Source organism: Hakea prostrata, chromosome 9, assembly GCF_041222555.1.
Source record: "Hakea prostrata isolate BN-2017 chromosome 9, UWA_Hpros_2, whole genome shotgun sequence".
Lineage (NCBI taxonomy): Eukaryota > Viridiplantae > Streptophyta > Magnoliopsida > Proteales > Proteaceae > Hakea > Hakea prostrata.
In genome coordinates this window covers 57,170,168-57,196,683 of record NC_142608.1, presented here as the reverse complement: position 1 = coordinate 57,196,683, position 26,516 = coordinate 57,170,168, and the positions used below count along the sequence as shown (strand labels likewise).

The window sequence follows — 26,516 nt, the reverse complement described above, 5'->3', positions numbered from 1 at the left end:
TTGATTCCGGTTGGTAAGGAGCGGTCGTTTCATGGATAATTCCATTTTCCTCACAAAACTTATTAAGATTAAAATACTCAGTCCCTCTATCGGTTCTAAGTCTTTTAATCTTCTTGCCAAGTTGATTTTCAACTTCCGTTTTGTAAGATATAAATGCCTTTCCGGCATCATCCTTTGATTTGAGCAAATAAATCATGGTATATCTAGAATAATCATCTATGAAGGTGATAACATAATTGTTTCCTCCCCTTGACTCATATGACTTATAGTCACATAAGTCACTATGGATCAATTCCAAGAGATAACTCTTTCTATCCATAGTCTTGTGAGGCATTTTGGTTAACTTAGCCTCCACACAAGTTTTACACTTGTCCTTGGGAGATTCCACCTTTTCGGTGATCATCCCTAATTTGCATAGTTTGGTGATATATTTTACACTACTATGACCTAACCTACCATGCCAAATCAAAAGAATTAGACGAAACAACAAAGTAAGCAGAAGAGGTATTAGCCTTTTCAATTACAACATTAGAAATACTAAGTACAAACAATCCCTCACTAAGATATCCCTTTCCCACAAATACATTGTTTTTTGTGATAATTGCCTTATCACTTTCAAAAGCCAACTTCATTCCTACTTTATTAAGCAAAGGAATTGAAATTAAATTTCGCCTAATATCCGACACATGAAGGACATTGGTGAGAACAATAGTCTTCCCCGAAGTGAGTTTCAAAGTCACCTTACCTTTTCCCATAACATGGGCACTTTGGAAATTTCCCATAAATACCTTTTCATCATTTGAGCCCATGGAATAAGAGGAAAACATCTTGAGATCACCACAGATGTGTCTTGTAGCACCGCTATCCAACACCCAATCCTTTGGTTTTTCAAGCAGATTGGCTTCTGTGATCATAGCTACAAACACATCATCTTCAACTAGGTTCACATTTTCAGTTTTTTTCTTCTTGAACCTACAATCTTTTTTGAAATGGTCAACCTTTCCACAAACAAAACAAGCCAATTTCTTCTTCTTAGAAGACTCATCATAGTCTTGATGACTTTTCCTCTTCTTGTTTTGCTTGTTGGTTTCCACCAAGTTCGCTTTTAGACGACTTTCTCCAAGGTCTTTTTCACCCTTGTCTTTGAATCGGTTCCTTTCTTCAATCTTGATCCTTACAACCAACTGGTCTAAGGTCAATCCTGTCTTCTTATATTTCATAGACATCTTGAAAGCATTCCATGAAGGTGGAAGTTTCTCAATCAAGGCACCGGTTACAAATTCTTCAGGTAAGACCATTTTCTCTTTTGCTAACTTTCCAACCACAATTTGAAATAAATCAATTTGGGTTGATATTGTGTCACTATCTTTCATAGTAAATTTTAGAAAGCTAGCCACCAAGTATTTCTTTGAACCAGCATCTTCAAGAGAATACTTTTTAACCAAAGCATCCCAAATCGAATAGGCATATTCTAATGAACTATACACATGGTATAAGTCATTAGATAATGCATTTAAAATTCGATTATTGCATTGGTAGTCCGCTTGAATCCAAGCCACCCTTTTGCCCTCCTTAATAGGATCATTACTTTTTTCTGGCATGGGTTCAGTCAAGGCAAATGCCACCCCAATTTGGGCTAAGGCAAATAGCAACATTTGCCTCCATCTTTTGAAGTTTTGACCTCCAAACTGTTCGATTTTGTCGAACTCAGTGACAATCCTCATCTTACCCAAATCCGGGATAACATCTTGTTTGTTGACGTTACCTTCAACGGAATTGTTTGAAGGATCTCCTCCGGTGTTAATTCCATCAACAACCTCAATGTTGTTGTCTCCATCTTTGTTGAAGTCGCCATCTCCAAGACTTGCCATTGGATCTTCCAAGATCAATTACCTTAAACTTGTTGGGGTAATTGTATTACAAATTCTTCAAACATACAAAAGTGAAATTGCAATACAATTGAGAGATGAAGATCTTTAGCAAATCTGAAGAGCTTGAAGTAGCAACCGAACGAACCACTGATCGATGAGGTTGAGTCACACCTTGATGCTGTCTTTAAGGTAATTGATGCACCCTACTACCAAGGGTTCTTCGCACCACCACCTCCAAGATAAAGCAACCTCCAACTAGAAGATGAGGTAGTTCTTCTAGTCCCTTCAAGGAGCCAAAAGCTAGAGCACAACACTTAGACAACTCAAGAAAGATATGAACTTTGTAAAACAAAAATGTGAGTGAGGAGTGTCACAATAGCACACAATTTGCAAGGAAGAGTTGGGTTTATATAGGCCCAAACCACACCTCCCCACAAGGGGAGAATCAATTCTCCACTAATGGAGAATCAATGGTTTGTCCCTCCTCCACTAATGTGAATAAACCCCCTTGACCTAACCACCCCACTACTTGGGGAAGTAACTCTCATATTCACTTCTTTGGAATGAATAGGCTTTAACCCATTCAAAGACCTTAACCCCCACTCATGGTAATGGCCATGAATGGTCATGAAGTTGAAATGAGAAATAAAGGTCAAGAGTTAGAATTTGAGTAATTCCACCATTCAAGTTAGCCCACCTCGTGACCATGATCAAGACCTTTAAGACCCATGACCAATGTCATTAAGAGCCTCATAACCAAAGCCATGAAGGGCCTCCTTTAACCAATGGTCATGAAGGGCCTCTCTTACTCATGGTGCCTCATTACCACCCTTACCTCATGGTGCCTCATTACCACCCTTACCTCAAGGGTCCCACACACAAACAAAACAATTAAATAAAAGAAATGCAAAAATTAATTTTGAAACTTAATATATAGATAATATAGATTTTAATAAAAAACCTAACAAAGACTAACATTAGTTAGGACAGGTGAGTCATATTTAACTATGGTTAAGAGTTGGAGGATGGATAACCATAGGATTGGTATGTGACAGATGTTCATCATCCAATGGCAAACATGAGGGAACTGGAGCGTCTCAAAACTGGAGCGGATAAAAATCCGAGACTGCTAACCACCTTTGGTCTAGGACCACAGGGACCACTTTAAAGTCCGATGAGTCCCTGCCGTTATGGGGATGATCACGTGGAAAACTTAAAAGCTACTGAACTATCTCCTGATTTTCTATAACAAACTGATTTTCTATAACAAATTTGAACGTGTATCCTAACAAAGAATTTCAGCAGTTGGTAAGACATACTGAGAAAGCCTGCGTATCCTAACAAACTGATCCGGTGAAAAATGTTTACAAACCGCACTGCACTACGCGTAAGAACCTGAATCTCTCTAGAGATATATATGCGCCCTTTAATAATCTTTTAACAAAGCGCTGGTAAGCTCTATACATACGCGTCAGTTTCTTTCTCCAACCTGAGAGCAACCTTCTTTCTTCCTCTCTCACTGTTCTTCTAATTGTATTTCATCGTCAACAATGGAGGCAGTCTACTTTCAAAACTGTGCCGGTTGCCGGACCAGGCAGAGGATTGCAGGTGAAACTGGGGTTCCTTTTAAGCACCTTGCGCTCATTTGGCTGTGCTCGTTATCTAGTTGTAAGTAATGCTTTGTTCGTTCCATTTAATACGGTTTAGATCAATCCTACCTTTCTCAACGTTTTATATTGCATGAAGTACAAAGTTAATTTAATACTTGTTTTGTCTTGTGGTTATAATCAATTTTTTATCGGGTTGGCACTGACTCCAAGTAGCGAAAGGTCTAAAAGTGATATTGGCTCGGTTTAATTGCTTTAATTAAACCGACCGTAGGATCAGCTCGGTTCAAAGTTTAATTGCGTTAGCATTAATGTTAGCTGCCAGTACCTCTGCCTGGTGATTCTCCAACACCCTCATCAATGCCTTCACTGCAAAACCCTTCCGCGTAACCGATTCTATACCAAAGAGAGCAATATCTCCCGAAACCATCACATCTACTGATGATGAAGAATTAGAATTCGGGTGGGTACTTGATTTTGCCACCATTAATGCTGGTGCTTCCACTGATGAAGCTTTCTTTGCTGCCTCCATTTTCGCAAGCTTCTCCTCCAGTTCTCTAATGTAATTGACTGTCTCCATGACCACCGTCGCTTGGGTGCTGCTAGGCTGTGGAAAAGAGTTTATCAGCATTTTCGTTTATTCTCAGAAGAACAGTGTGTACAGAAGAAAACATGAGCAGAACTGACCTTATGATGGACGGTAGGAACCATGGTTCGAAGAACCTGATAGAGCTCTGCTGCTTTTTTTCTCCTCTGTTGTTCCACCATCGCAGTGTCCTCTCTCGGAATTCTCTCTTGTGGCAATTAACTGGGCTTTTCTGCCTCTGAATCTGGTACTGGTGGCGGTGGTTTCAGGGAAAGAGTAGAGGTGTGACAAGGGAGGAATTACACAGTCGCTATAGTCCTCCATGATAGTCTGAAACAATTCAGAGATGGCTTTTTCTTCTCCCATTGTTTCTCCCTGTTGTGTAGATAAAACCGATTCTTAACTTGTTATCATATCAAATACAAAGATAAATGAGAAATATTATTGATACAAAAAAGAGCCTTAGTTGTATAGAATTAGAAGTTAAAACTCTTGTAACCCAACAAAGTGTAAATCATATTTTATTATATATACTGTAAATCCTAATCACATATATTCATGGGCAAGAATTCATACTAATTACTGAAAAACATATGAATATCTCATTCTTTTACCATTTTTGAACAAAGTATCTGTGGACTCAAAAGGCCTGTGCGGCGGAAGAAGAGTGAAAAGAAGAGAAAAAAGAATGAATGATTGGTGGTTGTAAACTCTTATTTCCTTCTTATTTCGAACTTTGTGGAACACTATTATACTCGAATAGGAGGGAAAAAACAACCTCAGAAGACCTAGATAGTGGGAAAAAACGATTGAGGAAGAGGTCATACCTGTGATTGAACAGTAAAGTTCCCTACAACTTTGAGAAGATTAGAAGAAAGAAACACTTTGGGTTTAAAAAATTTGAGATTAATTTGGGAATAAAAAATTACCATGAGAGAAGAAGGGGTGAGAGTGATAGAAATCCAAAGCCCAAAAGTGCCCCCAAGAATCCAAAAAATAGGGGACTGATAGATATTTGCTCATAAAATTCTTCTACGGGAACAGGGCAGCAAAACCACCCAAGGTATTCTGGACATGGACGGAGAAAACAGAGCAGCAAAGCCTTCCTTGTTCTATAAGTGCCCACACTGGTTCTGAGCTATTGCTTGCACATCACAACCTGCAGCCAAAAACAGTACCAAATGTTATGTTATTCCCTCAATTAGAGTTAAAAATGTACTTTCTTTGATGGCTAAGTTGAGAATGATACCTTCAAAAACAGGTGAAACATAATACACTTATCAGTAGCCACAATTTAAACACTTCAGAAGTCAGCTGAGAGATAACAATCTTAAAAGAATAGAATATAGATTAAGATAGAGCCAGTGGATGACCTGGCTACCAATTTCCTTCATCAATAGCTGAGTAGTCTTCTTGATTGAGAAGTGAGCCATATCCAGGTTGAGAATTATACGACCCGTTCAATCTGCACAATTTCAATGTTGTTAGACCAATTATAATCTGAGTAGGGAGACCAGGAAAATCAAAACTTTAAGAAAAACAACAGTTATAGTACAAAGCTTAAAGAAAAATAACAGTTCTGGATATCGTAAATAATTCAATGAGATGGAAGGGAAATGAGTGAGCCGGTACCTTGAATTCATGATGTGCTTTGCACCAAACTAACTGTACATACTCTGCAAACTGCTGTGGGGGGCGCAAAAATGTATTTTAAAAAAAACCCTTGGGGGGGGGCACCCCCCCTTTTTTTTTTTTTTTTTTTTTTTTTTTTTTTTTAAAAAAAAAAAAAGAATTATTTTTTTTTTGGGGTTTTTTTTTTTTTTTTTTTTTTTTTTTTTTTTTAAAAAATTTTTTTAATATTTTTTTTTTTTTTTTTTTTTTTTATTGGCCTAAAATGAAGGTGTTGTCATTGTTGGCAACTTAAGTGGGCTTTGATATGGAAATTAGATTTGAGAGAAAGAATCCAATTCAAATAAAGAAAACTCAATAATCCCGTTTTTGAGGGTCTCTGTCCAGCGTTGATCAACCCTTTCATCGGATGGTCATACAGTGTCCGATTGAACCGATTTTTGGAGGAGAGCTTCACGACTTCTTGATCTTCAAATCCAACGGTGGGATTGTTCATTGGAGATCTCTAAGTTAGTCCGATTGGTACGTCAAAACACTCCTTGTTTAAGTCAGATAGGAACTCTGAGTTTGATTCAAACTCTGAGTCCAGTTTTGATCAACCTCTTCATCGGATGGTCATCCAGTGTCCGATTGAGCCGATTTTTGGAGGAGAGCTTCACGACTTCTTGATCTTCAAATCCAACGGTGGGATTGTTCATTGGAGATCTAGAAGTTAGTCCGATTTGTACGTTAAAACACTCCTTGTTTAAGTCAGATAGGAACTCTGAGTTTGATTCAAACTCTGAGTTAAATTAATCTATAAAAGGAGAGCAAACTCCAGCAAAAGGGAGGACGTTTTTGAGAAGCTTGGGAATAGCATGGAGGTCGAACCAGAAGACGTTGGTTGGCTATGGAGATCTGAAGCTTGTGAATAAGAAGTCTTTTGTTTTGCTGAACAAGAAAGAAAGTGAAAGAGAAGAAAGAAGAAGCAGCAGAAGAAAAGAAGGGAACATGGTTGTATGGCTTTTTTAAAGAGAGAAAACTGAAAAAGATTGAAAAGAGAAAAAAAAAAAGAGTTGGAGAAAAAGAGAAACAAGTATTGTTACCATGCATCTTACACAAGTTGAGGTAACCCGTATTTACAAGTGATTGTCTATTATTTTCTAGGTTATGTTTAGTGATGAAGAATCTAGCTCATGAATGTAATTTGGGGAACTTGAATTATTGGTTTACATTGTGACCTAGCAAGTTGGAGCTTGTTTAGGGGGTTGGGGTTGGTGCCTTTGTCTAAATTGCATTTTAGACTATAACAGAGATTGGTGTTCCTGGACTGTTGTAGCAGTCAAAATAATGTGACCTAGCAAGTTGGAGCTTGTCTAGGGGGTTGGGGTTGGGGTTGGTGCCCTTGTCTGAATTGCATTTTAGACTAAAGCAGGGATTGGTGTTCCTGGACTGTTGTAGCAGTCAAAATATCTAAGAGTGTATTGAGTAATATACGAAACCCTATGTTGGGTATTATTCCGTGGATGTAGGCAATTTGGCTGAACCACGTAAACTCTGGTGCATTGCGTTTTTGTTTATTTTTCTTTGTTGCACATAATGGAGTGCCTTGATTGCAGAGTAGTGGTACACTATCTGGTAGACCCAGCCACATTGTGGTGAATTTTTGAAGACACTGATTCACCCCCCCTCTCAGTGTCAATCTGGGAATAACAATTGGTATCAGAGCCAAGTTCCCGTGAAGAGAAGTGTAACCACTTCGGGATTTGATCAGAGAGTTTGTAAGAATGGCCACAAGTGAAGGCAACTCCAAAGACTTTGGGAAAATTTCTATTTTTGATGGTACAGGATATGTTTTTTGGAAAAGAAGAATGCAGATATACATTGGATCTCTAGGGTATGATGTATGGCAGTCTGTGATTAATGGCTATGAGGAATCAGTAGCTCTGCTTATAGACAATGAGGCAAAAAGGGCTTATGCACACAATCTCAGGGCATTAAATGCTATCATGTTTGGGCTGAATGAAGAAGTCATGGCTAAAGTAATGGACTGTGATACAGCTAAAGAAGTCTGGGACAGGTGGATAAGCATCTATGAAGGGGACATCAAAGTTAAGAAAGCCAAACTGCAAATCTTCGGGAGCACAATTTGAAAGTCTTAAGATGACTGAAGAAGAAGACATAGATGACTACACGGTCAAAGTAAATGAGGTTGTAAACTCCATCGGAGGAGTTGGAGAAAAAATTGAAAAATTCGTGATATGTCGGAAGATTCTCCGATCTCGTGCTTCCCAAATATGACTCCAAAGTCTCGGCCATTGAAGAAGCCAAAGACTTGGATACAATCACTATTGATGAAGTACATGGAACACTTAAAACCTATGAGATGAGAACTGAAAATGGCAAGTTCACAAAGAAGGAAGCAGCATTCAAAGCAATGAAGAAGCTAAGGGTCAAAGAAGAAAAAGAATCTGAAGACTCTGATGATGAACTTATAGCTTACTTAGCTAGAAAGTTTAAGAAAGGAACAGGTAAACACAAGGGAAAAGCACCTTTTAAGTGCTTCGGTTGTGGTGGAATAGGACACTTTGCCTCTAAATGTCCTAAGAGAGGAAACATAGATGAAGAGGAAGATGAAGAGGAAGAGAGAAATGATTTGAAGGGAAAGAAAAAATTCTTACCAAAGAAAAAGAAAAGCCATTTCAAAAGGAGAAGTCTTTTGACTAAGAATGAATGATACTTCTCTGAAGAAGAATCAGATGAAGACAATGACTCAACTGATGAGGTTTTATTCATGGCTATTGAAGATGATGAATCACCTCAAACTAAAGAAAAGTCTGATGATAATGAAGACACCGAAGGTGAAATTGATTATGTTGGTGAGTTGTACTCTGCCTTGCTTGATCTCAAAAAGGAAAGGAAGAAAAATAGAGAAATGAAGAATCAACTTGAAAATTCTGAGACAACAATCAAGGAGTTGACTGTCACAATTAGTGAACTGGAACATGTTATAAATGACTCATCATCTTACCTCTCTCTCAAGTGTGAAGAGTGTGAAGAACTTGAGAAAGAAGTTGGAATGTTAAGATCAGAACTTGAAGGAGAACAAAAGAGGAGTTATATAGAAGCTACCACATCATCCACTCCAGTTACATTGAACTTTAAGGACAAGACAGTTGAAAATCAAGTGACAGGGACTACTCACTTTACTTCTACTTGGGGAAGAGATAAGGTACTAGATGAGATCTTGAGTGTTCAGAGGTCACCTCATATTAAAACTGGTCTTGGATACTCAAAGGGGGAATGTTCAAATGTAAATAAGACCAATGGAAATAGAAATACAACAAATCCAATGAGTCTTGATGAGGAGCACCAAAAGAATCCATATATTGGGAAGACCAAGCCAAAGATGAGTAAAGAAGGCAATACTGGAGCTTATGTTATGGATGCAACAACTTTGGACATAAAGTGGCAAACTGTAGAAGACAAAACAAGGTTGTGGCATTCAACAACATAAACAGATTTGCTCCATTGGATAAGGTTAAAATAGAATGCTTCAGATGTTTCAAGTTGGGACATATTGCAAGGTATTGTTGGACTGCTCTTCCTTCACAGAAGGAGATAAACCTTCCCCAAAAGCTAGCTCAAAGACATGCACAAACAATTCAAAGAAAACCGATGGAACCTATTGATGTATCAGATAAAGCAGTTTGGGTTGAGAAAGGACAAAAAGGGAAAATGATAAATTCCTTGGTAGTTCAAACAGCTTTCAAGGCTCATAGTAGCAAGACACCTTGGATTCTTGATAGTGGATGTTCTACACATATGACAGGTGACAAGAATAGGTTCTCAAGCCTTGATGTAGTGAAAGGTGGTTCAGTGAGATTTGGCAACAATGATGGGGCCAAGATTGAAGGTAGAGGCTCAGTTAAGCTGGATGAAGGAAAGTTAAAATCCAATAATGTTCTATATGTGAGTGGGCTCAAACACAATCTTCTTAGTGTGAGCCAAATCTGTGATGGTGGATATGAAGTTCTTTTCACTAAAGAAGGTTGTGAAATCAAGAAGCCAAAAAATGGCAAAGCAGTGGTTTTAGGAACCAGAACAACCGGAAACTTATATGTCTTATCAAACACTAGTGAAGACAGGTGCATGGTGAGTCAAGAGGATGAAAGCTTGTTATGGCATAGGAGATTGGGGCATATAAATCTCAAGAATCTTGCCAAGCTCAGTAAAAGGGAAGTTGTGAGAGATCTTCCAAAGATTAAAAGGCCTTCAAATCATGTATGTGGTCCATGTCAAAAAGGTGAAGTGAGTTTAGAGTTTGTTCTCACAGAAAATCAAGTGGCTGATATCTTCACAAAACCACTGTCCAAACATAGTTTTGAGATTAAGAGTAAAGCTTGGGGTTGTGGCTCCAAGGGGGAGTAAGTGAGAAAATACATAGAACATCATTTCTCCATAGGATAGGAAGGTGCGGTGGGCACTCCTATGGAAGAGTCTATGTAGGGGGAGCTCTATAGTAGGGGGAGCACAAAGCACCCTTTGTACTTGTTGTCAAAGGGGGAGAGAAAAGAGAAAAGGAGGTTGAGTTGCCAACAATCCCAAAGGGGGAGATTGTTGTTCCATTGGCCTAAAATGAAGGTGTTGTCATTGTTGGCAACTTAAGTGGGCTTTGATATGGAAATTAGATTTGAGAGAAAGAATCCAATTCAAATAAAGAAAACTCAAGAATCCCGTTTTTGAGGGTCTCTGTCCAGCGTTGATCAACCCTTTCATCGGATGGTCATACAGTGTTCGATTGAACCGATTTTTGGAGGAGAGCTTCACGACTTCTTGATCTTCAAATCCAACGGTGGGATTGTTCATTGGAGATCTCTAAGTTAGTCCGATTGGTACGTCAAAACACTCCTTGTTTAAGTCAGATAGGAACTCTGAGTTTGATTCAAACTCTGAGTCCAGTTTTGATCAACCTCTTCATCGGATGGTCATCCGGTGTCCGATTGAGCCGATTTTTGGAGGAGAGCTTCACGACTTCTTGATCTTCAAATCCAACGGTGGGATTGTTCATTGGAGATCTAGAAGTTAGTCCGATTTGTACGTTAAAACACTCCTTGTTTAAGTCAGATAGGAACTCTGAGTTTGATTCAAACTCTGAGTTAAATTAATCTATAAAAGGAGAGCAAACTCCAGCAAAAGGGAGGACGTTTTTGAGAAGCTTGGGAATAGCATGGAGGTCGAACCAGAAGACGTTGGTTGGCTATGGAGATTTGAAGCTTGTGAATAAGAAGTCTTTTGTTTTGCTGAACAAGAAAGAAAGTGAAAGAGAAGAAAGAAGAAGCAGCAGAAGAAAAGAAGGGAACATGGTTGTATGGCTTTTTTAAATAGAGAAAACTGAAAAAGATTGAAAAGAGAAAAAAAAAAAAGAGTTGGAGAAAAAGAGAAACAAGTATTGTTACCATGCATCTTACACAAGTTGAGGTAACCCGTATTTACAAATGATTGTCTATTATTTTCTAGGTTATGTTTAGTGATAAGAATCTAGCTCATGAATGTAATTTGGGGAACTTGAATTATTGGTTTACATTGTGACCTAGCAAGTTGGAGCTTGTTTAGGGGGTTGGGGTTGGTGCCTTTGTCTAAATTGCATTTTAGACTATAACAAGGATTGGTGTTCCTGGACTGTTGTAGCAGTCAAAATAATGTGACCTAGCAAGTTGGAGCTTGTCTAGGGGGTTGGGGTTGGTGCCCTTGTCTGAATTGCATTTTAGACTAAAGCAGGGATTGGTGTTCCTGGACTGTTGTAGCAGTCAAAATATCTAAGAGTGTATTGAGTAATATACGAAACCCTATGTTGGGTATTATTCCGTGGATGTAGGCAATTTGGCTGAACCACGTAAACTCTGGTGCATTGCGTTTTTGTTTATTTTTCTTTGTTGCACATATTGGAGTGCCTTGATTGCAGAGTGGTGGTACACTGTCTGGTAGACCCAGCCACATTGTGGTGAATTTTTGAAGACACTGATTCACCCCCCCCTCAGTGTCAATCTGGGAATAACACAATTAGTCAAATTGAAGGATTCCAAGTTTTTCTTCATAGAAGAAGAGGTAGAATAACAAACCCCATACCTGATTTGAATCACCAAAATGACATATGCTGAAGTTATGAATAATGGTGGAAATTGCCCTACCTGCATCAACTGATACAAACAATGAATCTTTCGCTTTAAAGCTACTTGATTTGTACGGTAAAATGGAAAACCAAAACTGGGAAAAACCTCGGAAGGGCAAAACTGCCACAAATTGAAAACGAATACGATTCTTCATTAATCTTTGCCCTGTAGGAAGAATAAAGTAAATTCAGACAAATCGTTCACCTGAAAAGAATCTTAAACTATGTCATCGAATTTGGGCTTTGAATTTTTGTAGCGTTTTATACTGGTAAAAGAAGTTTGAGGGTTTCTGAACTTACGGTGGATGCAACTTCTTTGAATGCCTCTGAAATATTTGCCAGGGGCTTGTCTTCAACAGCCATCTCAGGAGTCTTTCTCCCTCCATCTGCCTCTCCTTCTCCCTCGTTTAGCACAATCATCTTCGAAGTCCTTCCCCTCTATCTCTCCTCGTTTATGGATGGAGTAACCAAGTAGATGTTGCAATATAGACTACGCAAGCGATTGTTGTTGTTGCTACTACTATTATTGCCTCACCTGAGGTTGAGGAGGCTTGGGAAACTCCATTAATGATCTCGAGAACATCTAGCTCCAATCCAAAACATCCATAGAGATTTGGCCATCAAGATCGAGTACAGGAGCGGGCAATAGCTACAGCAGACGCCGTTACGTCTTTGGTTGTCTCTGATCCCATTTTCTTATGTTCTTCTCCGGTCTTCATGGCTTTTTTTTGGAATTATTTACTGCAATGTCGGAAGGCACAGTAAATAGAATATTGCAGTAAATAGAATAGTGGATTCTACCAGACGTTCTCTCTAGAGACGGCTAGAGAGACTGTATCTCTTGGGTTTTCTGGATATCGGCTGCTGGAGGAATTGTCTGGTCATCAAATATTACAAGAGATGACTCAAGAGATACGTTGATTGACGAAAAGGTATGTTATTTTGGCAGGGGCATTCTGTTAAAAGGTATGATTTTTGAGAAGTACCATATAGGGATGTATTGGTTGAGGAAAAGAAGGTAGAGATGTATTTGTTTGTATTTTTATATAATAGTATAATTTATATAGTGGTATGATATTGTGGAAAATGGAATCATGGGCTTATAAGTGGTGCGAGGTTTTCAAAGGGCGTGTTCCGAGGGAAGAGGTTACATTGGTTATACGAAAGGGTACCATAATTATTTTGGGTTTTATTTTTAGGGTTTTGTGAAGGGGATACATGTCTATTTAGGAGGAGTGAAAAAAACATATCATAACTGTTTTGGGTTTTTTTTAAGGGTTTTGTGAAAGGGTACATGTATATTTAGGAGGGGTATTTTAGTCAACTAAAATACATACCACGACTTTTTCAAGTTTTCTTTTTATCTAGTAGTATGATAGTATAATTAGTATACAAAATGAAACGATTCAATTAAAGTGAACAAAGTGATGGCTTTATCACCATCAAAATCCAGAAAGAAACTGCCACTTACTCTCTTCTGTCAAGATTTTTTTTTTTTTTTTTTTTTTTTTAAAGAAGAAAAGGGAGGAAAAGAGAGAGAACACCTGAATGGAGATATGCGTCCAATTAACCTGACCAAGTTAGAGACCTTCTTTAGGTCTAAAATCAATACAAGAAAGAGAACAAAATTTGGATGAAATAGTCTAAATTTATTTTATAGAAAACTAATGTGTTTTTTTATTCAATCTCATGATTCTTGTGTCGTTGATTCTTGGTCTTGTAAATAAATAAAAAATGTCTCTAAGTTTTTTGTTTCATATCAAGTGATTCATATCGGCTTTAAATTTTGAGGATTCTGATAGAGTGAATGATATGGACAAAGAGTATATTAATTATAAAATCTATATGAGCAAACTTGAAGGATATGATCTTTTTATGATCTTAAATAAGCACCTAAATAATGGGATAAAAACTTGACAAATATAAGTAAAGAGCTTTGGGTTTCAAACAAGTAACTCTGATAAATGCCTTTACTATAAGTCTGTGTCGAATAAGGTCATAATTATTTGCTTATAGTTAGACGACATGCTTATTATTGGTTCTGATCATTCTTTAGTGAGTGACATCAAAGAAACCTTAGCTAAAGAATTTGACATGACGGATCTTGGTGTTGTAGACACCATTCTTGGTATGAAAGTAAGTTTTTCTGGGCAAGAAATTACTCTTAGCCAATCTAGCTATATTGAAAAACTATTTTCTAGATGGGGGATATAGTGTATGCAAACTAGTAGAGACATCATATGATTATAACAAAAGATTGTACCAAATGATAGTAAAGCTGTGAATTAATTAGATCATTCTAAACTGATTGGTAATCTCTTATATGCAATAAGTTGCATTAAGTCAGACATAACATATACAGTAGGCATGCTTAGTTGATTCACTAGTAATTCTATTAAAGAGCACTATAAGATACCTTAATGGTATTTTAAACTATGCTCTTCTCTAAATTGGACATCCTCAAATTTTGAAAGTATAATTCTAAAGCATCTTATTGCACAGAAATATAAACAACAAATCTACTAGTGATTATTTACACTATGTGAAGTGGCTTTTGAAAAGAAATCCAAGAGATGAACTTGTATTGATTTGAATTCTATCTTTTATGGAATCATAATTATATTTTCTAACCTTAGGAAGAGATAAAGCAGAGAGTGGATAAAAGATTTGATCTTAGGTATTCCTATGATTAACTTGAAGTTTGTTTTGTGATAATTAAGCAACAACAATAATAGCTAATTCACTCTTTAATGGTAAGAAGAGACAAATTAGGCTAATGCATGTTGTGGTAAATTATATAATAGAACAAAAAGTGATCACTTTAGTTGATGTGTGATCATGATAGAACATGGCAGATGCCCTTACAAAGGAATTGAAATACAAACCGAAAATTCAAAATTGTGGGGGGAGATAGGGTTAAAGACCATATAGATAGATATGTCTTAATCCAATTCTATGTTATTTTGAATTGTTCAAATTTCATCTAGTCATAGTTAGCATTCATGAAAATTTACATATTTCAGATAATTTGGCAAAATTGTGAAGTATAGAAGTTTGTGAAATCATTCCACATTGATAATATAACAACTTTTGTATGAAGCTTGATTACCTTATTATTCCATTCAAGGAATATAAAAAGTGTTGATATGTTTCGATGATGTTATTGTTATCTTTATATCATTCCACATTTGATGATATGTCTTCCATAGCTTTATCATTCTAAATTTGATGATATAACCAATAACTATGTTGGACATGATAACGCTAACATTCCAAATAGAAACATCGAATGGTTCTTTGTAAAAGAAACCATTTAGATCTTGTTCTTGTATAGAAACTTGATGAGAATGGGATTGGTATTTTCAGTCATCATGTGGGTTATACTAAGTTCTTTTGATTGAACTAGATACTTATACAAATGATTGAATTCATATATTGTGAAGTTCATATTTTGGTAAATTTGCAATGGATAGAAAAATTAAATGGAGGAGCGAATTCAATCCTCTGGCTTGGTGGAAATATTTGCTTGACATGTAAAATCATTAAAAGCTGTTAGGATGGATCTTGACATGGATGATTCACTTTATAAGTAAATCGTTCAAGGATGCAAAGAATAGTTGTATTGTTCTTTATGAGAATAAGTAATTCACTTCCAAGAAGAACTTCTAATTAAATTGGGTTTACATTTGTTTTACATTTGTTCTTAAACTCATGTTTTGATTCAAAGTGTTCTTTTGAATTTTATTGAATACTATTCTTTTTTGGAAAGTTATGAATGATTTTGTATTGAGTTTGAACATTAAATTTATGGGACTAACGCTAGAGCCATATGTAGAACATAGGAGGAGATTGTTGAGGTATCTGAGTCATACTCAAATATAGATGAAGTATTTGAGTTATACCCAAAGTATGTTCTAGTATAGGCCCTCGAATCAATTACGATCCAATGGTGTAATGGGCATTGTGGGAGAGTCCAACTAACCGTAGAACCTAGTGTTAGTCCATAAATACTGCTGGAAGCAACAGTCTGGGTATTTCAATCTAGATACTCAGGGTGTAATGCTTTAAACAATATTGTGCTTAAGCCCTAAACCTAACATTCCATGACTAGATTTCACACTAGTTCAGCTAATAATTCTACTCTTTTTTCAGCTTTGCCAATTGCGTCACTGTTTCCATTCGTATACTTCATGGTATGTATGCTACTACCCTTAAGAATTTGTATTATAATTTTCTTTCCATGTGCATTATAATTTATAATTTGTAGTTAATATATTTATATTTTGTAACACATTTGCAGACTAGGGACTTCCATATTGCCAAAAAGGTGGAAGATATCAGTTTTTATGCAGGATTCATAGGTAATGTTTTGTGCAACCGTGATATGAATTTTAGCTTTTTTTTTTTTTTTTTTTTTTTGGTGGGATGAGTTTCAACATGTTGGTTTATCCTAATAATGCAATTTTGGTTTTTTTCTTTAAAGGAGCTTCGTTTATGGTTGGAAGGGCTTTCACGTCTATTCTATGGGGAATGGCAGCAGATCGATATGGTCGAAAGCCTATAATTCTGATCGGGACATTTTCTGTGGTTATCTTCAACACATCCTTTGGATTTAGTTCGAATTACTGGATGGCAATAACGACAAGGTTTTTTCTTGGAGTTTTCAGTTGTGTACTTGGTTCAGTTAGGGTATGCCTACTTTATATCACGAAAAATATCTTGATTTGATCAGTGGAAGAACTGTTAAGCTAATATTCATGTAATTAACATTGTCTTTTGGCTATATCCAGGCATATGCTGTTGAGATTTGCAACGAAGAATACCGTGCTTTGGGACTTTCAGTTGTATGGAACTTTCTTTCTTGGAATTAAACAGTAACTTGTTTTGGATATATTTTCTTTTTTGTTTTTCATTCTAAAGTTATCCTTATGGAGAGTAATGTGTTAACTCAATTTTTTTCAGGTTAGTACATCAAGAGGCATGGGATTGATTATCGGTCCAGCTCTTGGAGGTTATCTTGCACAGGTATGGATTAGTTTTGCTATGAACTATATTCATATCCCTCTTCATACTACAATAACTATGGGAGAAAAAAGGAGAAGTGAAGGAAGACACTACTGCTGCAGGGTTAGGAAAGTAGATTATAAGTGGGGGAAGGAGAGTTGCAAAAAGATATCTGATAAATGGAGAGAGCGGGAAAAGAAAAGATCAATCTTGTTGGGCAAGAGAGGAAGTCCTTTTTTCCGCTAAAATGGTCATTTGTATTAAAAAGCGAAAAGAAAAATAACAAACATACTATCAAAGTGTCATCCCTCAAACCCGCAACATCAATTGCCCCAAAATACACCCAACCTCACTGGATCCAACTCACATAATCATAGATAATGAATCAAAATCTGAAACGAGAGCGACCAACAGCCTCTAAACCAAGTTCTCTCCTTATCAATACTATCCAGGGTATATTAACATCAGTTTGCTCTAATCTTCTTAATTTTCATTGAGCGACCAAGCTTACGACGATGAGAGCAACCCTCCACTTGATCAGGAAGAGTTCTTGAAGGAAGAACTACTTCCAAAAACTGTTGCTCATCCATACTGAAGTGAACGACCAAAGAAGAGCTTTCCAAACCATCCGAATTTTGTTGGCCCCCACACAATCCCATTTGATGCTCAACCGAATTTTGTTGGACCAACAGATCATTAATTCCATCCGAAATTTTGCTGGGCCCCACATGGTCCCACGTGATGCTCAACCAACTAATCATTATCTTCATTTAAATTTTGTTGGGACCCACTTGTTCCAGCAGAGCAATCCACACTACTTGAAGGAGTTGTAACTAACTTTGAATTCAATTCCGAATTTTTCTTGGCCAACAAATCATTATCTCCAACCAAAATGTGCTGGGCCCCACATGGTCCCACTTGATGCTCAACCAACTGATCAAGATCTCTATTCAAATTTTGCTGGGCCCCACTTGTTCTAGCAGAGCAGTCCACGCTACTTGAAGGAGTTTATCCAAATTCAAATTCAATTCCGAAAATTGTTTGGCCAACTGATCATTATCTCCAACTGAGTTTTGTTGTGTCCACATGGTCCCACTTGATGCTCAACCAACTGATCATTAACTCCATTCAAATTTTGTTGGGCCCCACTTGTTCCAACAAAGCAGTCCACGCTACTTGAAGGACTTGTAACCAACTTCAAATTCAATTCCTTGTTCAAAATCTTTTGAATTTGAAAAGGATCCGTTCCAAGAGAGAGAAAGATCAGGGGATAAACTCTTACCCGACTCAACTACCACCTCAAAAGGAACCACTCTATTGGATTTGAGTTTTGAATTCAAATTAGAAATTGAATCAACCAAATCTTCATTGGATGAATCTGCCGAATCCTCCAAACCTACCTCCTCTAAAGCCACACGGATGGGTTGTTGAAGTGAACTAGGAGTCTGCATTTGCACACCTATGTTAGGAATCCCATCCACAGTAGGAATTTCTGCTGGAACGATTGAAGGCTGCACCTGCAACTCATCCACCTTAGAAGAGAACTTACAATGGAGACCCAAATGGCCTTCCCGATTACACAAAGAACACCGTGGAATACCATCCTCAAAAATCACCTTCTGAAGAAAACTAAAAACTCGAACAGTCCCTGGTTCAAGACGCTCAATCTGAAACTTATTCGCATGAACAACATCAACCTCCAATTCGATCAAAACTCTAGCATAGTGACCAATAGATCCTTGACGAGTATGTCCATCAAGAGAAACAGGCGACCCACCAGACTTTACAATTAAAAGAAGCACTTTCTCATGCCAATACTCAAGAGGTAAATCAGGTAAACGAACCGTTGCCATCGCTGAAAACGAATGTGGTGCTTACCCACATTCCAGAATCCTTTGTGCCACACCTCAGTCATATCTGCCTCATTATGAAACTGAAAGATGATAAAGCCTTTCCCCAAGGAATGCAAGATCACCCCCTTAGACAATTTCCAAGCTCCCTTAGCAATCTCTTGCAATTCATCCATGGTTGTGATGCAAAAATTTGCTCGTCCAATCAAAGAAAACCGGAATTGATTTCATTGTAATTCGTATTCCTGTTGTGGGATTACAATCCTACGAAACTTTCTCGCCTGAATAGGAGAAGGGAGGGAATCAATCTCAGGTAGCACCGAGGTCCCCATGACTCCTGCATAAGAAATTTTCCCACCTACAGTGGAACCAATTACACCATTGAGAGGCACTTCAGGAGGCTTCAACCGCAAGAAGACAGATTCCCTAGGCACCCCCGACTTCCCCAGAGCTTTGCTCTCCTCTATATTTCCTCACTATCAATCTTGATCTCAATAAAATCCTTTATTTCCTTGAAAAGAAATTGAGAAGCCTCTCTGAATATCAAAGCCACTTAATTACCTCAAAATTCATGTAAGTAAAAAGTTATTTTCATTCTTCAAGAGGAAGTCCTAAAGCAAGAGAAACTCTCCTAAATATGAAATACTTGGACAGCAACTGTCATGGGGTATAAAATAGTTTAGTTAGAATTGCTGAACCCTTTATCTTCTGATGACTTCAAGATAATCTAGGAAAGCCATACGAGTAACCAAGAGATGAGACTGCCATGGGTGAATTATGAGTCATTTTGGAAGCCAGGCGAAGAGAACCAGATTTAAACTGAGCCTTTTAGTGTAGTAAGGGTTCTAGGTTCTTACTTTCTTATTAAGGATTTATTTGGCTTTAGAATAGTTTAATTTTGAGTTCGAATAGGATGCCTGAGATAATGCTGGTAGAGTAGCTTGAATCCAACTTTGAATCAATATTGTAATTGGTAATGTATGTAAGATTTCCCTCCTTCAACATTTTTTGAATGGGTATGGAAGTTGAATTTTCTGAATTGTATGAAGCCAGTAAGCAAACGAGGGTTGGCATTTGAACCCAACTTTCCATGAAAAAACTGAATATTTGATGGAAGACTGGGGGAATTATTTTAAACGACCCATTCTGATAGGACCTGAAATTATTTCATCAAGCTGATGATAAGATCTACAGATGTTCCAGTGAACATTATGAGCTTGTTACAGAACAACACTTCAAAAATAATAACCAAGTAGGGTTGACTAGGGTAAGAGAAATGTAAGTTTGCCCTCTAGTAGGATTTGGTGTTGCTCATATTTCATTGGATGTTTTATGACTAACCAAAGTCCACCCTAACAAGGGTTTATAAGCTTCTCCCTGCTCTCCAATTTGGGCTCTAGTAGGATGTGGTGTTGCTCATATTTTATAAGAAACACTTACCTTTTTTTCATTGGGTTTTTTATGACTAAGCCAAAATCCACCCTAGAAGGGTTTAAAGTTTCTCGATGCTCGCCAGATTTTGTTTTTTGTTTTTTTTTTTTTTTTATTTCCTTTCCATATTTGGTAATGGGTGCAGGGTATCATTATAACTTTGTTTTTCACATGTGGTGAATGAAAAATGCAGAAGATAAAGAAGACCTAATTATTTAGTTCCTAATAAGTTTGATATATGATCTGTAATCATGGTTTCAATTTTAGATCATTCAAGTTAACATGAAAATTTTTATGGAGTATCTCCACCTTCTTCCCTCTTCATATTTGCTTCATCAAATATTTATTAACTTTACTGATTAAGTTCTTTGAATTTATCATGGTATATTAGCCTACAGAGAGGTTCCCACATATTTTTCATAAAGACTCAATATTTGGGAGGTTTGTCAAAATACTTAAATTTTGCTAGTTCTTTCTCCTTAATTATTCCCTTTTCTTTTATCCTGTGGATCTTGTCATGCTTAATGTTGCTAGCCTATATTTTGTAGGTATCCGTACTTATTACCGTGCCTTGTCATATCAATCTTCTCAGCATGTGTACTTGTTGCTTGTTTCTGGCTTCCAGTAAGTTACTTTCTAAAGTCATGCTTGTTTGTTTTTATTCCTCTGACTTTCTTTGTACTAAAATGACGGCTAATAAATCATGTTTTAGCTTTTATTTGATAACTTGAAAATATTTGATTATTTTGTAGGAAACCTTGCATATGCATCCAGAAGAAAATGATGGAACTCCTCCACATGAATCTGATGATGGAGAAGCTGTTGAAGAAATTGAAGAAAATGAAACATCGACAACTGGTGGAAGTCTTTTGACGAACTGGCCCTTAATGTCAAGCATCATTATTTATTGTGTTTTCTCTCTGCAAGAGATGGCTTACTCAGAGGTGAGCTTTCTTTTTCAAACTTATCTCAATGTACTTATTTCCATCTTCTGTATCCAAAATGGCATACTCAATGCCGAGAAACTTAAACTTTATGTCGAGACTCACCCTCCTCCATGTTCTTTATCCTGTGAAATATTACTTGACTCTTTTGGACTTAGGAATTCATCTTGTTTGATCTTTTACGGCATACAAACGCATGATGATTTTTGAAGTAGAATAGATTAAAGACTAAAAGCTAGGAACTAAATGCTTTTATATCATTTGGAGATTACTTTATTGTTTTCTTATTCCCTTATAGATTGTCATCAGTTTTTTTCTTCCCCCTAGTATATGGGCTTTCATCAATAAATCTAACAATTCAATTTTCCCACCTTTGCTTGTAATGCCATCAAGCCTTTTAATTTCTTTCATTTGAAAACCAACCCTTATGCTTTTCAGATATTCTCACTATGGGCTATTAGTGCAAAGAAGTTTGGAGGATTAAGCTTTTCTTCTCAAGCAGTTGGTCTGGTTCTTGCAATCTCAGGTTTGTAGGCGACTTTACGTATTCTCCAAGATGTGAAAATTTACTGTTCATTATTTTTTTTAATTTCTTCTTGTAATCGTAGAGTCATTATAGATTCAGGAAATAAACTGACTAATTACTTGTGGCATGAATAGGATTTGGACTTCTATTATTTCAGTTTTTCGTATATCCATTTTTAGAGAGGTGGCTTGGACCAGTCATGGTTAGTCGTGTTTCTGGGGTATGTTTTTTTGCTCATCAAAGATAGACTGCATTCATTTGCAATCTCTGTACATGTGCCTAAATTGTCATGTTTCAATTTTGCAGTTCTTATCAATTCCATTAACACTAAGTTACCCATTTATTGCTCGGCTATCTGGATTACATCTCGAAGTGGTACTGAATGCTGTATGCATATTTAAGAATGCTCTATCTGTAAGTACATCTCAAGTTCTCAATTGTTGCTGCTGCTGCTTATTTTTTCATATATCATCTCTCTCTCTCTCTCTCTCTCTCTCTCATAAGGATGTTGTATGCATATTCAAGGATCATTGTTCACAAAATCTAGCTATGACCCAAAATAATATCTTTTCCTCATAGAACTTTCATCGTTGAAGCCTTATTGTGATCACTTCATCTTAATCTTTAACTTCAAGTTCTTTTTCTCTGTTTGGTGTTTTCTTCAATTTAATTTCATAGTATAAATTTGAGGACAATGTTGAATAGCCCAACAGCCCCCGACTTCGAACTAAACCAATAGATGGTTCTATTAAGTTCTCTTCAACTTTTAAGTACCATTTCGTGATAATTTTGTCAAAGGGAGAACGTTATCTGGACATTTTCTTTTATTCTTGAATTCATGCTTTATGCCTTCCAATGTCTTAGGTTTGTTTCTTCTAATCTTGAGCCTATTGTCATGGAATAACCTCCATTTTTTTTAGCACAAACGATCAATCCACAAGTAAACAAATATAATATTCCCCTCTGTCAGATTAATTATAACAGTCAAAATATTCTTTAAAGAATCTAACCAATGAAAGAATAGGTATACGGTTTTATCTGTTCTCTCCAGATACTACTATTGTTACTGCTAACACATCCCTTCACACACATAGGTCAATGTGTAGCACAGGCACAGAATAGAGTTTTGTCTTGAATGATTGTGGCATAGCACTTGTTCACTAACAATTTAACCCCGAGCAGGTGTCCATTGTCACTGGATTATTAATTTTGCAGAATGCTGCAGTTGTAAGTTTCACTTTTTCCTTAGTCTGATCTTAGCTTTGTCTTAACTTTTCTTTTTCCTTTTGGGTGTGCCTTTCTCTACTAATTTTGACTTCATATTTTGCTGATGAGTCTTATATGATGTTGCTATGGCAGCCCCAACATCAAAGAGCTGCAGCAAATGGCATTTCTATGACTTCAATGTCTTTCTTCAAAGCATTGGGTCCAGCGGGGGCGGGTATCATGTAAGTATTCACGTGAAACACAAACATCAACCATAATAAAAGCTTATTTAGATTCATATGGACAATAGGAAAAAAAAAATTCATGTTGCAAGGTACAACTACAAATACAATAAATTGCTACAAGAATAACCTAGGGCTTTTATGTTTGCAGCTTTTCATGGGCACAAAAGCGCCAACATGCTTCATTTCTCCCAGGTATAAAATCTGAATCTTAACTATGTAGTCTATACAATGCATGGATTATTGGAAACCCTCTTATAACACCCTGCATTAGCTTAGCTGGTTAGAGGATTGAGTGCTTCTCACAAGTCTCTCTGCTTTGCAAACTCACATCACCCAGTCTGCAAGGGTGGGCTGCATTATCAGGGTTTTAACCCTGACATAAACCACACAACCCCTGGAAGAATGTTTGAGAACTAGTTTGAGAACTAGTTTGAGCATAAGCATGATTCTTTATTTATCTTGGTGGATAATGATGATCCCTCAATCTAACAAAAATTGATAATGATGATGAACTTATTGAATTGCAGGTGATCATGTGGTTTTCTTTATTTTGAACGTAATTACTTTTGTTGGGTTGCTAATGACATTCCGGCCGTTCCTACCACCACCCCATGCGTGAAAAATATTCGAAGGAAAAGTTCCAACTTTGTGATTGGAGAGAATGGACATGCTTGAAATAGCTGATGTAGATGGTTCAATTTACTGTTTTTCTTTTTCCATTTTTCTGAAAATAAAGGTCGGTGTTTGACTTTGATGACCTCTATATATATAATTTAAGTTACAAGAACAATTTCCTCTTTCAACTTGTTATAAATTCTTTTTGGTAAAAACTGAGTTATAGATGTTTAACTTTAAATACTTTGCATCTATATGATATCAATAGTAACTAACTCACCAATAATTCATAAAGAAAAGAGAGTAATTGATTGACATCATCAGCACAAAGGGCCCCAGGAAACGGGGAATAAAGCATAGAAACATTGCATGTCATTAAATGCTGACGCAACCACCAAGATGTGTTAGAGATGTTGTTAAAGATATAAATTTTAGTGATTTTGTCTACATACATAATTGAGTTTATGATTACTCTAAAGCTCTTTTTGGTATCAATTATCATTGTCAATTATGAGAAATTTTCATTTTTTTAAATTGTTTGACATCTATTCTGAATTTTATTTTTATTTAAAATAATAGAAAAACATCCAAAATCCATAATGAACTTTTTGTCCATTATGGATTGTAATGAAAATTTCATTATCTTCATTTGTGTAAGTTTGCTTAAAGTTCTATAAGTAAGATGAGGGTAAAATAGTCAATACACATTCTTTTATAACAATCATATTTTTTCCTTCTTTTTTCACTTGTTTACTATCATTTTTAACAAATTTTTATCTTGAAATCAAACTTATTTTTCATTTCATAATTTATTTTCGATAAAATTAACCAAACCATTTTTCATTATTGACCAATAATGAATTATTGTACTTATTTATTTTAAATAAGCATAATAGAGAATGAGAATTGATACCAAAAAGAGCCTAAATAGGTTCCATAATTGATTCTTAGTGTTTTTTTTTTTTTTTTTTCTTTATTTATTTAGAGGATTGATTCTAAATTCCATGATTTGTTGGTTTCTAAGGTGTTATGTGTCTGATTATATACAAGTAGAATAAATAAGACATACATACTAAAAACACAAGAAATATGAACCACATAAAGATGAAAATTAATTGGTTCACACACCAATATAATGCATTAAATTCTTTAGTGAAGTAGACAATCATGAGAGCTTTAATGGGTCCTAGTAAAATAGATAAGCATTATTAATTATTATAATCCATCTAGGTCCATGCTTACGTAGGCATGCAACAACCATGAAAATTAGTGTTGCAGAGAAAACTTAATGGTTAGGTGCCAACCCTATTTAAAATTCATTATAAGAGGGCATGAATAATTAAAAGGATGACCAATATTGTGCGACAAATGTTGTGATTATGGAGATAATCATTTAATTGTTACACATTATGGATGGACAAAAGTTTGTATCTCACCATCCATTATTCCGTACATGTACGTCTCTAATATTTCTTGATCAGACCTTCTAACTTTCATTTACCAAATTTTGGTGACCCAAAAATTCAAATTATACGTATCTATCTCCATCTCACTATGAATTACTTAAAATTTCGTCATACTCTTCATTGCAGCGTATTAATATGCTTTCTTTCTCAAACCATGAATACAATTAAATAGTGAATTATCAATATCTTAATTCTTAAAATATTGAAAATTTTAAAATTTTAATATTATTATTTTTAAATTCTTATAATTTAACACATTATTTTATCCATTAATTTGTGGTCAATAGCCGTCGGGAAGCCCTCAATGTTCTCCGTCGGGAGAGATGATCTGGACTCCACTGGACAATGGAAAGAACTAAGGGTGTAGATAAGCATATAATTCCAATTAGTACATCCTAGACGAATTCTGTATTTTGTTAATTGGTCTTTTTGAGCGAAAGAAAAAAAAAGAACATAAAATATCCCTCATAGAAGAGCTGTTAGAATGAAGAAGACTTACACGAGATTACAACTCCTGCGATCGAAAGGCACAAGTTCCTAGGATTGAATCTGATTCTTTCTTCAGATTGATTTCTGGCAAAATTGAAAACAAACCACTCGAGCAAGTTGCAGGATAATAAGTGCCCACTCTTCCCCTTGATCTTGTCCTTTCATTTTTTAAATAACTTGAGAGGCATTTTGGTCCATTCATGCACGTTTGACATTTGAATATACTTAATGGCGACTAAAGATGTTAGTTTGGTTAAGACCACACGTAATATATTGCACTAAAGAGACCCAACATTAATTTGTGATCTACTAAGGAGACATACATGTAAAAAACTTTTCTATTTATTTATTGTCTAATTTGTGTTATCAATTTTAAGAAACTTTTTTTCTTCTTAAGAAGATAAAATAAATAAATAATAAAAAAAGAGGAGAGGTTATATATATATATATATATATATATATATATATATATATATACGGTTAGTTTGCTTGAGCCCGTACGTAATATATTACATTAAGGAACCCAACATTAGTTTATGATCTATTAAAGGGACCCATATTAACAGTACAAGAATTACAGTAATTAATCCTTATATTAATTGTTTAACACTGGTCTGCTGGATTTCAGTTTTTAAATGACCATATTAACCTTATAGAGGTAATATGATTGTATGCATACCTCTTGATGACACTAGGCAGTTACATGAATTTTGTTCTCGAGAAGTGCTCTTTCTCCTATATTCCAAGGGGTATTGATACGGAAGATTTCTACCCGACCGAGTCTGACCCGGATGGGGCTCCACATGCCAGTTAATCGGGAAAGATGCTGATCATCCATGACCAAAAGCGTAACATACGCCACAGATATAGCAATCATCCTTGTTATAGAAGGTCAA

General features: G+C 36.2%; 1 pseudogene; it reads left to right on the top strand.

Moving 5' to 3' along the window:
• The first annotated feature begins 3,421 nt into the window (after window positions 1-3,421).
• LOC149005675 (putative peptide/nitrate transporter At3g43790) lies at window positions 3,422-23,702 on the top strand (annotated as a pseudogene).
• The last annotated feature ends 2,814 nt before the right edge of the window (window positions 23,703-26,516 follow it).